At 42.2% G+C, this 18,078-nt stretch overlaps 1 pseudogene; it reads left to right on the plus strand.

The window, feature by feature from the left end:
• LOC140858730 (protein ACCELERATED CELL DEATH 6-like) overlaps positions 1 to 18,078 on the plus strand; it is a 66,486-nt pseudogene that overhangs the window by 46,098 nt on the left and 2,310 nt on the right.

Here is an 18,078-nt window from a genome sequence, read left to right on the forward strand (position 1 = left end):
TGACCTGAACTTTGGATCGAATGGCAAAGTGGGCAATAAAGCTCGAAGAATTTGATATGCAATATCATCCACATCCATCGATGAAGGTGTAAATTTAGGCTGACTTCATTGCCGAGTGTACAATATCTGATAATAATCCTGAGGATGAAGCTAACAACAAAATAAAGCAAGCTACAACTTCCGAGCCTGACTTAACATCAGTGTGGGTGATACATATTGATAGAGCATCTAATGCATAAGGCAATGGAGCTGGTCTCATCCTCACTAATTCTGAAGGAGTTGTAACAGAATATGCTCTTCGGTTTAATTTTAAAGCTTCGAATAATCAAGTCGAATATGAAGCACTCTTAGCCAGCTTAAAGATTATCAATGAACTTGATATTGATAATCTGAAAGTCTTCACCAACTCACAGTTGATTGCTGAGCAGGTTAAGGACAAGTTTGAAGCCCGAGATCCTATTATGATGAAGTATCTTCAGAAGGTGAAAGATCTTACGTCAATCCTAAAATATTTTGAGATCTTTCACATTCCAAGGATAGAAAATACTTGAGTCGATGTACTTTCATGACTCGCAACCACTTCTTTTAACTCATTGGGTCGGACATTCGTCGAATATTTTAAATAGTCGAGTATTGATAAAGTCAAAGAAGTGCTATAAATCAAGGATAAACCAAACTGGATGGATCCGAAGTGCTACAAATCAAGGATAAATCAAACTGGATGGATCCGATTATTCAGTACCTGACTGATGAAACTCTACCAACAGACTCTTCAGAAGCCAAACAACTTAGATGGATGGTCTCGCAATACATTTTGATGAATGACCAACTATATAAAAGGTCATTCTCTCTTTCTTATTGAAGTGTTTGAGACCGACAGATGCTGACTATGCACTCAGAGAAGTTCATGAAGGGATTTGTAGAAATCACTTTGGGGGCAAGTTTTTAGCTTACAAAGTCTTACGACAAGGATATTATTAGCCCACCATGAAGAAAGATGTAGCTGAACTTGTCCGAAGATGTGAATCATGTCAGAAATATGTAAATATACAGCATCAACCAGCTAGTCGCTGACATCAGTAGTTGCACCATGGCCCTTCGCATAATAGAGAATAGACATACTTGATCTTTTCCCTCCAGCATCTAGTTAGAGAAAATTTATAGTGATCACCATCGATTACTTCACCAAATGAGTGGAAGCAAAACCTCTGGCATAGATCACTGAAAGTAAGATGGAAGATTTCATTCAAAAGTCAATCATATGCAGATTCGATCTACCACATACCATCATCACCGATAATGGTCGGTACTTTGACAATCGAAACTTCAAAGCATTCTGTGTAAAATTTTATATTACGTACAAACTCACATCAGTCGGCTATCCACAATCCAACGATGAAGTAGAAGTAACAAATCGAATAATTTTGCACAGGCTCAAAATCAGACTGAATGAAGCTAAAGGCCTCTGAGTGGAAGAACTATATCCGATCTTATAGGTATATCGAATAACTTCTTGCATATCAATGGGAGAATTATCATTCAATCTGACCTATAAAATAAAAGCAATGATCCTACTTGAGATCGGATTACCATCAGCAAGGGTGAAAAATATAGTGAGCCGAGCAATCAAATGGAAGCATCTAATACTAGAATCGACAGTAAGCTCAAGTCGAATACATATACAAAAGTAGTCTGATATAATATAAAGTTAAATCGAAGGTCTTCATCCAGGAATCTAGTCTAAGGAAAGCAAAGTCTCAAGACCCTAGACAGAAAAATTATTTTCAAATGGAAGACTTATAGAATAATCGAGATACTTAGACTGGAGCATATCGCTGGAAACTCTTGAGAACAGCTATTTCGAACGTAGAATGCTGAAATTAAAGATTATAATAAATGGTCATATGTACAGTGCTCAGAATGAAAAAAATTCAGAATCACAAAAGTTTGGCTACTACAAATATAAGATAAATGGATGGTCAATTCAATCAAATATCTATTACTATAAAAATAACACAATAATCACTGTAAAAGCGATATATCGATTGATCTCGGTACCGACTATATCTCAACTTTTCACTGTAAAAATTGACTCTAATGGAACGACCATTTATGCCGATTTAATTTTAACTAAGTAAAATACTATATCAATATGACTCAGATCGAATTGAAACTATACCGACTTGACTACGATCAGTCGAAGGATATTCGACTTGTCATCGTTTATCAAATAACTAGACATACTGACTTGATTATGGTCAGTCGAAGGATATTCGGCTTATCATTGTTTATCCTAATACCTAAAAAGTAAAGTATGTCTGTTGATATTCGACTAATAAATAATTCTACAATTACTACTGAATATTCGACTCATTGATCGATATTCGATAGTCAAACCATAATTCAATGACATTGCAGATACATAGAAAAGAAAGAGTTGGTACTTGAAAATTTTTTCTTTCATTCATTGAAAGAAAGTTACAAAATTGGACCCAAGGTCCAATTACAAAATTTTTGATTACAAAAAAAAAATAAAAGTGCTACACTGATCACCAGTCGTTGTCTTCATCTCCTCGCTCCAACGCAGCATCGATGATTGGAACAGCTTCTAGTGCAGTCGGCACATCATCTTCGGTCGGTGCAGTCCCTTCTTCGCAGCTTCATCTTTCGAACAAGGAGGAATGATGCTGCTCAAGTTCAAATCTGGGTATAATTTTCTGACCGCATCTCGACCATCCTCGTATCCGACGTAGTAGGAAGCATATCTGCCTTCGAGAATCTCTTCTTTGAATTTTTCAAAATTTTTGAAGTTTTTGACGGTCAGATTTAGGGCTTCCCTTGCTGACTCAGCTTCAGCTTTCGCGGAAGCCGACTCAGCATCGGCCAGTGCCAGCTTTTTCAGAGTGGCCCGATGCTTTCCGCATTCGGCTTCAAGTTCATCAATGCATCTGTCCCTCTCTCACCAGAGCTGATGGATGGAGTGCTTCTTACTCTTGATCCACAACTCAAGAGACAATATATTTTGACGAGCCAACTCAAGTTTGGCTCTAAAAGATTGTAGGTCGGCCATCATTTAAGAGATCTATTCTTGAAGTTCCTTCTCTCGCTCAGTTACCACTTGAAATTATTCGACGACAGTATTCTTTTCAGCAGTGACAGCCGCCACCTTATCCATCCACGATCGATGAAAGCTGAAAATCTTTCGATAGCCGCTCTTAAGATCGTGCATATCATATGCCCACTGAAAGTAGAAGATAAATCAAGTCAGATCAGATATAAAAAAAGAAAAAGAAACAAAAAAATTGGTTCTTTCATTCATGAATAGACGATGGAAGACTCGTGATAAAAGAAAGATCTTTTCTCGGATTAAAGAATCACCAATCCTTGACCTTCGGATGAGGATGAAGGATAAAGAAAGATCGAAAAAGAGAAGGACGAGAAATAGTCGGTATAAGCTGACATAACAGAATGAAGCTGATGATCAGCCGGATAGAATTCGGGGCCAACTGAGCAGGACAGAGGTCATAATAATCAAAAAAATTTCGGACAAACTCCAAAATTGAGAATCGAAAATCGATCCAAAGGTCCTCGACATAAATTGTGACCTAGTCCGAAAGAGAAAAATTCACCCGATCGTCTGAATTAGGAGCGAAAAGCTAAAATGCTCCAAAATACGATATTATTTTCGAAGTCGTTCAATGTTGGGTCCGGATAAGGAAGAAGCTTTTGTTTTCGGACCACAAGGAGAATCGTCGGTCGGAATTTCCGACCGACTATCCCGAGAAGAAGAAGCTTTTCTACTGGCCATGAAAAATGAAGAACTAAGAAAAAAAAGAAGAAAAACCCTAAGATGAAGAAAACCCAAGAGGAAGATAAGGGAACTCAACCTGAAATCAGAGATGGTGCAAGAAACAAAGCCCAAGAGCTCCTAGTACTGGGACAATCGACAGAACCTTCCGCTGCAGAGGATGGTGACAAATGCAAAGTAAAAATCTGGCTGAAAGCGACTTCATATATATAGAATCCTTCAATGGTCTGGATGAAATCGATCAAATCTGGATCTCCTCAGATATCGACATGTGGCGACATCACGATCGACCATCGATCAGACGGATCGATGCACCTGCTTCTAGATTGTGCCACTTTACCGTTATCCACGTGAATAGCTCAGAGTCAATGATGTTTTGACATGTGGCCAAAATCTACTGGTCAGAATCAAATCATCCGGTGCCGAATTATCTTTCTAAAATGATGGTCCAATGATGATTTCACAGCTATCGAAACAACAAAATAGCTGGAGATCTCTCGTACTCCAAAAAAGTCATTAATACTAGTAGTCAAGTCGGGGTTCGAGGCAGCATGTGATAACTCCCTTCGTCCAATGTAATAGACCACGTGATATTATACATGTCAGACTACCTTAGACTTGGGAGTGAGGGGTAACTGTTGGGACAAAACAACTAACCCCTGACTCCGACTCTACATCGGCCTTATGAACATAATACTTTGACTCCGATTAATAATTAGTTGACCGACCGACAGTCAGCTATCATCAACCAACAATGGACAACTTGATCAATCTTCGATCGAAGACCATCGGCATATCAAGTAACCGATCGATATTCATTTGGGTCTCCACGACTACCGACCTACTACTATTATCGATATATAGTTGGTATATCTTCTCATGATCACATAAGGCTGGAATGTGCGGAACCTACACATCTAACCATTATAAACGGTTATCGACTACGTGTCACGATCATTAGGAGATATAAATAGCACATTAACTTCATTATTATGATCCGATAATTTAGTGTCATAAAAAATGGGACCATGTGCTCGACGATTATACTTGAATCATCTATAAAAGGAAAGTTATTGAATAGTATTGGTAAGACAATTCTGCGCTGAGTCTTTGTCATTTCAAATATTCTTATCTGCTATTTATCACTCTCCACCGATTTAAGCATCGGAGGGTCCTCGTCGGATACAATTTCGGTCTGTGAGGACTTCATTTTGCAGGTACTTATCACTGACGACAGGCGACAGAGGATTGGCTGCAACATCCTCCATTTGATTAAATGTCTTACTAGATGCATAAGCAAAGTACAAAAGCAAGCACATGCATGGAATACAGTGAGCTGTCTTTTAATTTATGGAAACACCATGAACATTGTATAACATGAGTACTCACAATACCTTTCATGATATTTTCGTAATAGATGTTACACAAGACTTATTGCGACTGGAGCCAATGCTCGCCAAACAAGTCGATTCATTAGGGAGAACTCTTCGTTATGCAGCGGTGGATGGTTATCATGATACGGTGAAGCTATTATTGAAGCACGATTCCTCTACGGCCTACCTATTAGATGCCAATGGTTTATTTCCCATACATATTGCAGTTAGTATGGGAAACTATAGCATAGTTGATCAGATTTTACAACAATGCTTCCAAACATATGAACTATTAGATAAGGAGGGAAACAATTTTCTTCATGTCGCTTTCCAGAGGAGAAGATTAGATGGAGTCAAGAAAATTCTCTCCAGTAGACCAAATTTCAGGAAGTTATTAAATGACCAGGATTACAAGGGGAATACACCGTTACACACGGCTATTGAAAATAGTGACCAAGAGGGCGTTTATTTTCTTCTACGGGACAAAACCGTACGTGTCAACATTGTAAACCGTGACGGCTTCACCCCTCTTGACTTGGCTTATGCAAAGTTGGAAGGCGGCCTCCACTTCCGGATGGTAAACTCTCAACGACCTTGTACATGTTTGGCTTGCTAACCTAAGAGCCGGGTAAGGTCTGTCACATAAAATAAAGATTTCTTTCCTTATAGTCTAAAGCCTTTCTCCCTCTCCCTCGCGGGCGCGCAAGGAGGCACAGAAATTATATTTGAAGCATGAGCACCTTTCTTCAATTCGCATGCTTGTGAACCTCCAAGATATTTTTCTAAACACAAATCTTAATCAGAAGCATTTATTTCTTCGGATAATAAATGCTAATGTTGTTAACGAGACGTCGATTGCTGGACGACACTTTTGAGCTCATTGTGAAAAGAGTCAGAGTTACTTGGCCTTTTGTACTATATATATATATATATATATATATATAATATATATATATATATATATATATATATATATATAATTTAATAAATAAATATTATCATAAAATCTGTGATATTTTTACTCATAGAAAGTGTTGGTGCAAAAATCCATCTGCGTCGGAGAAGCTGGAGTCGAGGGAGCCGCGGTCGCTGCCGGAACCTGCAAGGGAAGTCTAAACCGGAGGTGGGGTTGCTCCGGCAAGACCCTCCGACGCTTAAGTCAATTCTCTGCCTCAACAAGAATGGAGTGCTCGAACGGCAATTTTAGCAGAGTTTTGAGATAGAAAACGAGAGCTTAGAGAATAACGTATCTGGGGTCCCCTTTTTATAGACGGAGGGTGCAATGGATGATAGCGACATTTGTAACCGTCTGGCAGTGGGCCGTTCGGGGCTAGGTGGAGTTTGTTGTGAAACGTAGTGGAGTGGAATCGTGGCCATCACTGCGATCTGCCACGTGGAGAATGTCGCGGGGAGTGAAGCGGCGTCCGTTGTCGCGATTTGCCAGAGGGTGGAGGAGCCACACGGTATCTGTCGCAGGAAGTGGCGCAGAGTAGTGGCCATTATCGTGGCCTGCCAGGGAGTGATGGAGCCACGCGGGATCCATCGCAGGAAGTGGAGCAGAGTCGTGGCCGTTACTGTGGCCTGCCAGGGAGTAATGGAGCCGTGCGGGATCCGTCGCAGGAGGTGTAGCAGAGTCGTGGCCGTTACTGTGGCCTGCCAGGGGTCCAGGCCTGTCGGCCAAAGTTCGGTTGAGGTGCCTGGCGGAGAGAGGTAGCTATCCATATGAAAGGAGCTCGGATGCTGCAGATCCTGTTGGGTGCCTTGGGTGCTAAGGCGGCAGGCGAGGATTACTCGTCGTAGGAGTTCGGTCAGAGGCTTTCTGCAGACGCAGTCCGGTTTCTCGCAGACTTTGGCCGAGGTTGTGACTTCGTATGGACCTTCCCAATTTGGGGTGAGCTTCCCTCGATCCTGAGGTTGTGAGATAGCGGCTCGTCAAAGCACTAGATCTCCTGCTCTAAAGACTTTATTTTTGACCCGAAAATTGTAATAGCGGGCGACTTTCTGTCTGTAGGCTGCCATCCAAACTTGAGCTACCTCTCGCTTTTCTTCCAGTAAGTCGAGGTTGGCTTTAAGACCTTGCGAATTGTGATGTTCGTTGAATGCCACGACTCGTGCTGACGGGAGTTTAAGCTCAATTGGGATAACAGCCTCCGTTCCGAAGGCCAGAGCGAAGGGGGACTCTCCCGTGGGCAGTCTTTGGGTAGTTTGGTACGCCCATAGCACATGATAAAGTTCGTCTGCCCAAGTTTCCTTCGCCTTTTCGAGCCTTGTCTTGATCCCTTGCAGCAGGGTTCTGTTGGTCACTTTAGCTTCGCCGTTCGCCTGAGGATGGGCTACTGATGTGAAGTTATAGGAGATGTTCAGGTCTTCACAGAATTCGGTGAATCTCGCTCCCGCGAATTGCTGTCCATTATCAGTGATTAGGGTTCTTGACAGGCCGAACCTGCAAATGATTGACTTCCAGACGAAGTCTTGCACTTTAGCTTCTGTGATTTTTGCCAGTGGTTCGGCTTAGACCCACTTGGTGAAATAGTCAATCGCTACCAGGAGGAACTTCCTCTGCCCTGATGCCACGGGAAAGGGTCCAAGAATATCCATCCCCCATTGCGCAAACGACCATGGGGCACTCAAGGGTGTAAGCTCGACGGCGGACTGTCTTTGGATGTTGGCATATCTCTGACATCGGTCACACTTTCTGATGTATTCAATCGAGTCACGATGCATTGTCGGCCAGTAATATCCTTGGCGGAGCAACTTGTGGGATAAGGATCTAGCCCCTAGATGGCTTTCGCAGATTCCTTCATGCACCTCCCATAAGGCGTAGTCAACTTCCGAAGGCCGAAGGTATTTTAAAAGGGGCAGAGAGTATGATCTCTGGTACAACTTGTCCTCATAAAGGATGTATCGGGAGGCTTGATTTTTGAGCTTCCGAACTTCTTTTGCATCATGAGGGAGAACCCCGTCTCTGAGACATGCCACCAGAGGGTCGATCCAACTGGGCTCATGGTCCACTTCCATCACAGGCCGCGATTCTTCCGTACTTGGGCACTTCAGAACTTCAAAGAGAACACCCTTGGGCAATTCAGCCGGAACCAGTGTAGCCAGCTTGGAGAGAAGATCGGCCCTGATATTTTTCATCCTTGAAATCTGCCTGATGTCGAAGCTACTAAAGGCAGGGACAAGCTCCTTTACCTTTTCGAGATATCTAGCCATGCTGTCCTCCCGTGCTTCATAGCTTCCGCTGACTTGTCCCACTACCAGTTGGGAGTCGCTGTGAACTTGGAGCCGGTCTACTCTCAATTCTTTGGCGATCCTCAACCCTGTGATCAAGGCTTCATATTATGCTCCATTATTTGTTGCGGGAAACTCGAAGCGCAGAGCGTACTCCATGACAATTCCCTCTGGACTGATCAAGATCAGGCCCGCTCCCGTGCCCGACATGTTGGAAGACCCATCCACGTAGAGGGCCCAAAAACAACCAGGGGGGGCGGCTTCTCCTTCAGGGGAGTTCGGTCGGGGCTCAAGGTCATCAATTTCACCCTGTTCAGGTTCAGCCTCCTCCGAGATAGTGCACTCTACTATAAAATCTATCAATATCTGGGCTTTTACCGTCGGTCTAGGTCGATAGTTGATGTCAAATTCTGTGAACTCGATTGCTCATTTCACCATCCTCCCGGAGGCATCTGCCCGGTGCAGAATCGCCTTGATCGGCTGGTCGGTGAGTAACGTTATGGTGTGCCCTTGAAAGTAGGGTCGGAGCCTCCGGGCTGCAATCAACAGGGCGTAAGTTAGTTTCTCTAATTTAGTATACCTGGTTTCGACGTCTCTCAACGTGCGACTGATGTAGTAGATCGATCGCTGAATCTTTGCTTCTTCCTTGACAAGGACTACTGCGAGAGCCATAAAAAAGACCGCAAGTACAAAAATAGCTCCTCTCCAGGCTCGGGCTTCGCTAACAACGGGGGCGAGCCGAGGTAGCTCCTTATCTCTTCAAATGCCTGTTGGCACTCAGGGGTCCAACAGAAGTTCTTCGGCCGCTTGAGGATTTGGAAGAAGGGTAAGCACGGTTCGACCGATCTCGCGACGAAGCGATTCAGGGCTGCTACCCTCCCTGTAAGGCGTTGAACCTCTTTTATCGACTTCGGGACGGCCATCTCCTGGATGGCACAAATTTTCTCTGGATTGGCTTCAATCCCGCGCCCCGATACCATGAAGCCCAGGAGCTTCTCCGAGGTCACTCCGAAAGCACATTTAGTCGGGTTCAGCTTCATCTTATATTTTCGGAGGGCGTCGAAGGTCTCCTCGAGGTCGGCGACGTAGTTCATGGAAGATTTACTTTTCACGAGCATGTCGTCCACGTAGACCTCCATGTTGCGGCCGATCTGCTCCTTGAAGATTTTGTTCACCAACCGCTGATAGGTCGCACCTGCATTTTTGAGGCCAAAAGGCATGACCTTATAACAGTAAAGGCCATGGTTAGTAATGAAAGCGGTCTTTTTTTCGTCTTCTGGTGCCATCCTGATTTGATTATAGCCAGAGAATAATCATAAAGGTGAGGAGCTCATGGCCCGAGGTTACATCCATCAGTTGATCAATTCTAGGCAGGGGGTAGCTGTCCTTTGGGCAGGCTTTATTTAGCTTTTTAAAGTCTATACACATCCTTCACTCGCCGTTTGCCTTTTTGACTAGGACGACGTTGGAAATTCAATCAGGATAACTGACTTCTCTAATGAACCCGGCTTTCAGGAGTTTGTCCACTTCTTCGGCTATCGCTTTCTGCCTCTCCGGTGCATGACCTCGGACCTTTTCTTTCATCGATCGATGCTTTGGATCGACGGCCAGATGGTGTTCCATGACTTCTATGTCAATCTCCGGTATGTCTGCTGGAACCCAAGCGAAAACGTCCACATTCTTTTGTAGAAAATCAATGAGATGCGTCCGCACCTCTTCCCCCAGGTTGGAGCCGATCTTCACCACATGCTCCGCATTTCCATCGTTCAAAGGGATCGAAACCAGGTCTTCGATTGGGCCGCCCCTTTCCTCAGCGAGATCATCACGGGCGTCCAGCCCATCAACCAGATAGAGGTCAGATTGGTCACTTCTTTGCAAGGCTATGTTGTAGCAATGTCTGGCCAGGGCTTGGTCTCTCCTGACTTCTCCAACCTCCTGGTTGGTAAGAAATTTCAATTTCAAATGGTAGGTTGACACTACGGCCCGGAGAGCGTTGAGGCCAGGTCGACCGAGGATTGCGTTGTAGGCTGACGGCACCTTCACCATCAAAAAATTCACCAGAGCTCTGGATTATCTTGGATATCGACCCACAGCTACAGTCAAAGTTATTACCCCTTCCATCGGGACAGCATCGCCGGTGAACCCTACCAGAGGGGAGTTAATCGGTCCCAAATGGCTGTCAAGGATGGATATTTTTGAGAAGGCATCGTAGAATAAAATATCAGCCAAACTTTCATTGTCGACAAGAATGCGACGGACATCGTAATTACCTATATTCAAAGAAACTACAACTGCATCGTTATGAGGAAATTGGACTCCCCGAGCATCTTCTTCAGTAAAGGTTATGGACTCCTCAATCTTTTGTCGCTTGGGAGGTACGGCCAATATGCTGGTTTCTCCCTGTCGGAATTCTCTCGAGATGGTGTTGGCGAAATCCGTCGGAAGCCGATCATCTGACCGCCCCATGCCGACGGCTGTTGCCGGAGGAGGAAGAGAAGGCTGGGAAACTGGAGGTGAGGTCGGAGCCTGAGATCTGGCCGCAGAGGCCGTGGATCGCCGTGTGGATGCTTTGCGAGGAGGCATCGGGTGAAGATCTAGTGGGGGAAGGAGGAGAGGTCATCGAAAAAGATGACCGGAGGCGGTCCCGTTGAGCGCTCCTTTAAGAACAAGGGTACTGCGAAGACACGCCCTTCTTCTAGCTCCAATCCTGTTGGTGCAAAAATCTGCCTGCGTCGGAGAAGCTGGAGTCGAGGGAGCCACGGTCGCCATCGGGACCTGCAAGGGAAGTCTAAATCGGAGGTGGGGTACTCCGGCAAGACCCTCCAGCGCTCAAGTCAGTTCTCTGCCTCAACAAGAATGGAGTGCTCGAACAGTAATTTTAGCAGAGTTTTGAGATAGAAAATGAGAGCTTAGAGAATAACGTATCTGGGGTCCCCTTTTTATAGGCGGAGGGTGCAATGGATGATAGCGATGTTTGTAACCGTCTGGCAGTGGGCCGTTTGGGACTAGGAGGAGTTTGTTGTGAAACGTAGTGGAGTGGAATCATGGCCATCACTGCGATCTGCCACGTGGAGTCTGTCGCGGGGAGTGAAGCGGCGTCCATTGTCGCGACTGCCAGAGGGTGGAGGAGCCGTGCGGTATCCATTGCAGGAAGTGGCGCAGAGTAGTGGCCATTATCGTGGCCTGCCAGGGAGTGATGGAGCCACACGGGATCCGTCACAGGAAGTGGAGCAGAGTCGTGGCCGTTACTGTGGCTTGCAAGGGAGTAATGGAGCCACGCGGGATCCATCGCAGGAAGTAGAGCAGAGTCATGGCTGTTACTGTGGCCTGCCAGGGGTCCAGGCCTGTCGGCCGAAGTTCGGTTGAGGTGCCTGGTGGAGAGAGGTAGCTGTCCATCTGAAAGGAGCTCGGATGCTGCAGATCCTGTTGGGTGCCTTGGGCGCTACGGCGGCAGGCGAGGATTACTCGTCGTAGGAGTTCGGTCAGAGGCTTTCTGCAGACGCAGTCTGATTTCTCGCAGACTTCGACAGAGGGCCGACCGGCGGTGGATGTTGGACGGTGCTGGGGAGGTTCGTCCGCAATGGAAACTCGGACGAAGGCCTATGGTGGGGATCCGGCACGGACCGCTCATGGTAGAAACTTGAAGTAGATCGCTACGTAGCGGAAGCTCGGAGTGGGTCGCTTGCGGTAGGAGCTCGGAGTCCGGCCCTCGTAGGAGTTCGGGGTGAGGTCTACCTGCAGCCAGAGTCAGGGACGAAGTCCGGCTCCCGTAGGAGTCCGGATGAAGTCTTCCTTCAGTTGAAGTCGGGGATGAAGTACGACTCCCGTAGGACTCCGGATGAAGTCTACCTGCGCAGTTGAAGTCGGAGATGAAGTCCGGCTCCTGCAGGAGTCCGGATGAAGTCTTCCTTTAGTTGAAGTCAGGGACGAAGTCCGGCTCCCGTAGGAGTCCGGATGAAGTCCACCTGCAGTTGAAGTTGGGGACGAAGTCCGGCTCCCGTAGGAGTCCGGATGAAGTCTACCTGCAGTCGAAGTCGGGGACGAAATCTGGCTCCCGTAGGAGTCCGGATGAAGTCCACCTGTAGCCGAAGTCAGGGGCGAAGTCCGGCTCCCGTAGGAGTCCGGATGAAGTCCACCTGTAGCCGAAGTCGGGGGCGAAGTCCGGCTCCCGTAGGAGTCCGGACGAAGTCTAGAAGGTGGTCGATCATCGTGAAAATTTGGGTGGGGTCCGTCCGTCGCGAAGAATCCGGTCGATGCTGGTGGGGGCTTATCCGTCGGCAGAACTTGGGAGTGTTTCGGAGGCTCGACCGCCAGAGAGGTTCGGAGAGATGTCGCCGAAGGTCGGAAGTCGGTAGAATCTCCGGAGGGTCACTCCTGTCATGAACTTCGGCTGGGGGGTATTTTATACCCAACAAAAATTATAATATATTTATCTTATATTTGGTTGGAGTCACGAGAGAATAGATGGATGGGATTTGAAGGATACATGACTTTTATTTACTGTTTGATTCAAAAAATTATGAGAATGATGGATGAAAATGAAAGAATTGCCCATCTACTTTGATCTATTATTTTGCATTTTCTCAACTTGAGAGAATGAAGGATGGATGGATCGAGCATTGAAGAACGGACTTTGGCATTGATAAAATTACCTCTCATTAATTTTTTTAATAAAAATATAATACTTCATCACTTTTTTATTCATATTATTTATATATATTTTTATATATACTATTAATCATATACTATTAGATTTTAGTAATCATTATTTTTATTTTAGTATATAATTTTTATAATTATAATTAAATAATTAGATCATCTTCTATTTTTTTATTTTTATTTATTATTTTTTAATTAATTACTTGTATAATATTAATTAACTATTTAAATTAAATTATTAATTAATTATTTATTTATCTATTTAATTTATTAATAATTAATTTATAAAATTATGTATTAAATTGAATATTTATATAATTTTTTATATAATTATAGATTATAAAGATTATAAGTCTATATATTATTTATTTCTTTAATATAAATAAGTATTATAAACTAATAATAATAATATTTTTATTAAAAGATAGTTTAGTAAAATATTATATAAATATCATCCATCTTTTTTCTCATTTTTTCTATACTAAATAAAGGGAGGAATTATTTTCATCCATTCTTTTTCTCATTTTTTCTATACTAAATAAAGGGAGAAATTATTTTCGTCCATCCTTTTATGTTTCACTAAATATATAAGAGGATGGATGAATTTTTCATCCATCATTTTTTTCTTTCTATGCTTTCTAATCCTCTATCCATCATTCCTTCGATCCATCCTTCGTACCAAGCACATGGTTAATGTTAACTAAATATATAGTGTTCTCAATCTTTCAACCGATCTCTCTTTTTATGTTCCATAATTATTCATGTAATGTAGAACGCAGAATACTGCATTGCTAGCTGCTTGGCCTTAACAGAGGCTCGCTCCAGTCCACGAGAATTGCATGATTTAAAAAGGGTCGAATTATCCAGCGATGAGGCCGAAGAGAAACCATCCGGCGATGATAGGGCCAAAGAAAAATCATCGAACAACGAGGCTAAGGAAATAGAGCAACATGTAGATTTATCCAGAAATCTCGGGATCGCTTCGGTGTTGATTGCTACGGTCACATTTGCTGCTGCTTTCAACATCCCTGGGGGGTACACAGCTGATGATCCTTCAGATCGTGGCACAGCAGTTCTAGGGAAAAAGTATGCTTTCAAGGTGTTCCTAATTTCAGATGCCTTCTCGTTACTCTGCTCCATCGTGGCCAAATGCTGGCTTATGTATGCAGGAACAAGGACAGTTGATAGATATACTCGCATATGGGTCCTTTCTTGGACAGTTGATAGATATATGCAGCGTTGGCTCCCAGACACCTAGTATCAGCATTCTTCTATGCTTCATTCTTCTCGGAACCCCTCTTTTAGCTCATATACTGATTCATTATAATTACTTTAGTTTGGTGAGAACAGTAGGGATCAGGCGAGGGTATAGACGATGGATTCGGGCGACCACACTCCGGCTTGTTCACAAACGTCCTCTTCCTAAGTTGCTGACCGGTCAAAGCATCATCCGTTCACTGCTTCGCATATTGGTTGGTTATGCTATCTTTTTCCTATTAGGGATGATCTATAGGTGAGTAAAAATCAAGATCATTGTAAGCAGCAGTTGTTAGCATGCATGGCTAATAGATGTCCAAAGAATTTCTCGCATCTAGATTGCATTGGGAATAATATTTTAAATACTTTTATTTATTCACATGTAAAATGTTCCACCTTTGTATTGAAAAAAAATAAGCTTTCATGATTGTTCTTTAGCTCTCGCATGAATGGAAAGGACATGGAGATTTTCTCCTTCCTAAACCTTCTTTGGCTGTGTAGAGATCACAGGTTCACTGGGTTTGAGATATAATTAAACGATGAGCACTTGTGCTTAAGTTTTCAATCTTGGTACTGAATCCTATATATACAGCTATTCAGCTGGTATACTCCAAACCGAGTATCAATATGGCTTATATTTTGATACCAGCACTTGATACGGAGAAGATATCAGTACTTTATTGATTTGGCCGTATGATGCATTTCTCTTGGTCTCATACAGCAAATCATAGCTCTTTCTTGATGTTATAACATGACGATGCTTGCTTTTTTTTATTTTTTTCTCCCGAAGGAAGAACCATTCATGTTAATCTCCGATACAGAGCTAGGCTCAAATGGTTTCCTCAGATTCAAGACAAACAAGTCATGGCGCGTATGGTTGAAGGAGACATGCAGTTTGACCTAAAACTATTTGGAATTGTGCCAGTTCAGGGGAACGGAGCCCTCATAAAATCCACTGGTGGAGGATGTACTGTTGAATAGACCGTTATCGTCTTGGCCCCCCAGCCCACTTATACCCCCGATAATCTGCTGTCCCTCGAAAGAGAAATACTTTGTGCACCGCAGTGATTGGCTTCCGCATGGGATTGGAAAAAAAAAAAAAAAAAAATTTTTTCACACCGCATCCGATCTCATATGTGAGTTAATCAATGCGAACGATGTATTGAACTGCACCATCTACAGTACACAAAATATTTCTCTCTACGAAATAATTATTTATGAGCCTAGCAAGTGTGTACTAACTGCAAGATCCAAAATCACGTTCTCCGTCTAATAGATTTCAAAAGCCAAATTTGGTGGACCGGGCACCTCTCCCTCACTAACAAAGTCCTGCATTGCCATTGACACTCGTACTTTTAAGCACTATCTATGTACCGAAGTTCTGAATTGCCAGCTACACCCATATACTTCAGGCACCATTTAAACACCTCCAATAATTAGATTGCCATTGGCTGTAGCATACTTGGTGCATACAACACTATATACTCCACGACATGTATCTTGAGTAGTGGCAAGGCAGGTTTTGTAATTCGAGTCTCACATTCATCCTTGGTAGCAGCGGGTTGTTCCCGTTTGCATGACATCACTATTCCATGGACAGGTGAATATGCCATTACCATACCGAGAGTAACTAACATTGTTTTGGAAAGGGGCTCGAGGACTACGATCAGTTGGATAACCAACTAGGGGATCTAGATCGATGGTGCTCTTCCTCTTCTCTTTGATATTTGGAGGATCAGTTCAACATTTGTATTCTTTGAGATGAATGGCTGCTAATTTGGTTACCTTTTAAGTAGCTAAATGTCTGCCTTCAAAGTGCACACATACCAAAAATTATATGATTTGGAGACTCCTATACTTTATATCAAATGATCAAAAAAATGTACTGTTTCATATTATATAAATTGTTGACTTTTTCGATCATCTGATTCATAGGTTAAGAGTCTCATATAACTTTTGGCATGTAAATAATTTATAAATAGTAGATCACTTCCACTACTCAGATTATTGATGCAAGATCCCTGTCATTTGATCTAGATCTAATCAAGCTAGAGTGAATGTCCACTCAAGTGTAACTAGCCTATTGGGAATATGCAATATAATTTATTTTTTATGAGAGCTGATTGCGATCTAATTGAACTAATAATTAAAATCTATTATAAAATTAATATTAAATTAAACTAAAAACTTATGCATCGGAGGCGTACAGTGCATTGTCCTAAGACGATTTTTGACTTCATACAGGATCAAATTTGTGAACTCTACTCCAAGATACAACTGGTAACTTTTGCTGTGGACACGATCGTGGAGAGAATGAGAAAGCTTTTAACCCAGGAGATGGAAGAACAAAGAAATAGATAAGAAAAAACTTGAAAAAGAAACTTTAGGAGAGAAGATGATCAAAAAAGGGGTTAGATTAGGAAAGGAGAGAGGTTTTTCTTGCACACACCAACTTCTCACAAAGAACCCAATTTATAGGCTCAAGAATTAGCCATTTGGGTTAATCTAACATTAAAAAAAAATATTATAAATCTCATAGTTAACCGATCTAATGGGTAGAAAATCATTAATCGATCTAACAGGTAGAAAATTAATGGACAAAAAAGCAACGTTAAAATATGGTATTTATCCCAAATTAAATCATAAAAATTGATAATAAATAGTCATAAAAGAGAAAATAAATAAAATATAGGTCCTGCCACATCGCGAGCATGGTGCAATTATGCACATGTGAGCCAAGTTTAGTCGAGCCACATGCGCACGTATGTGGTTTATCCTAAAACTTTACAAAACTCAAGAGAATGATTTTCAATATAAACCCCTTCTCAACTTTGCTCCTATCCAATATGGGACTAAACAAAACAAAGAGTTAGAATTTGGTTGGAATTGGTTTGAGAAAATTTGAATTCTTAATTCCCTCCAAAACACCAACAATTCTCCTTAAAAATTTATGAAACAATTAAAGTTTAAAATTTAACAATGTGAAATGATATTTTACTGGATATATATACTATGCAATAGGTAAAGTATCTTTCATGACTTCACTTAGAGTTAATAGTATCAATATGAAGAATATAGAGTGAACCAGATCTTGAACTATATTTTTTTGACTCAGATTTCTCTTATTATATACACAATATAACAGCTCATGTCGTAATTTTGTATATTAATGATGGTGTGCAGATATCTTGATTATTTCATGAGAGTTTTTAGAGATTGCCTATGTCTCTACCCATCACCAAATATGGATAAGCTCATATAGATGAGCCCCTCAAGTAATATGTGTAGTATCATATCTTAAGAAATATCTCTTAGATCTCATTCAAAGATAAACTCTTTTTAAGTACTATATAAGAGCACTAATCACTATAGAGATAGTTTGAAGTCTATGACTCCTATATCAGATAAACCACATATATTTCTTGACTGATCAATCAGTTTATTCTTACCATATTGAAGCTTCTTTAAGGGATCTTTTATCATAAAGATTGAGTTTTCATTACTGAAAGATCCTTTATAGACTAAGCCCATCTCTCTCGATGACTCTAGGATCTTAATTAGTCCTATTTAAGTCTTCTGTAAGGCAATATGCAAGGTTAAGGTTAGTTATAATATAATTCAAAAAAATAATTGAAAGTTTCTCTTTTATTTTTATAGACTTTTGTCTTAGTTTGATATGTTTGTTTATTTTAGTATTCATAAGATTCTTTTTACAAAAATGAATTACAGCTCTTGAATCATAGTAAAAAG

The sequence above is a fragment of the Elaeis guineensis genome, chromosome 6 (assembly GCF_000442705.2).
Source record: "Elaeis guineensis isolate ETL-2024a chromosome 6, EG11, whole genome shotgun sequence".
NCBI lineage: Eukaryota > Viridiplantae > Streptophyta > Magnoliopsida > Arecales > Arecaceae > Elaeis > Elaeis guineensis.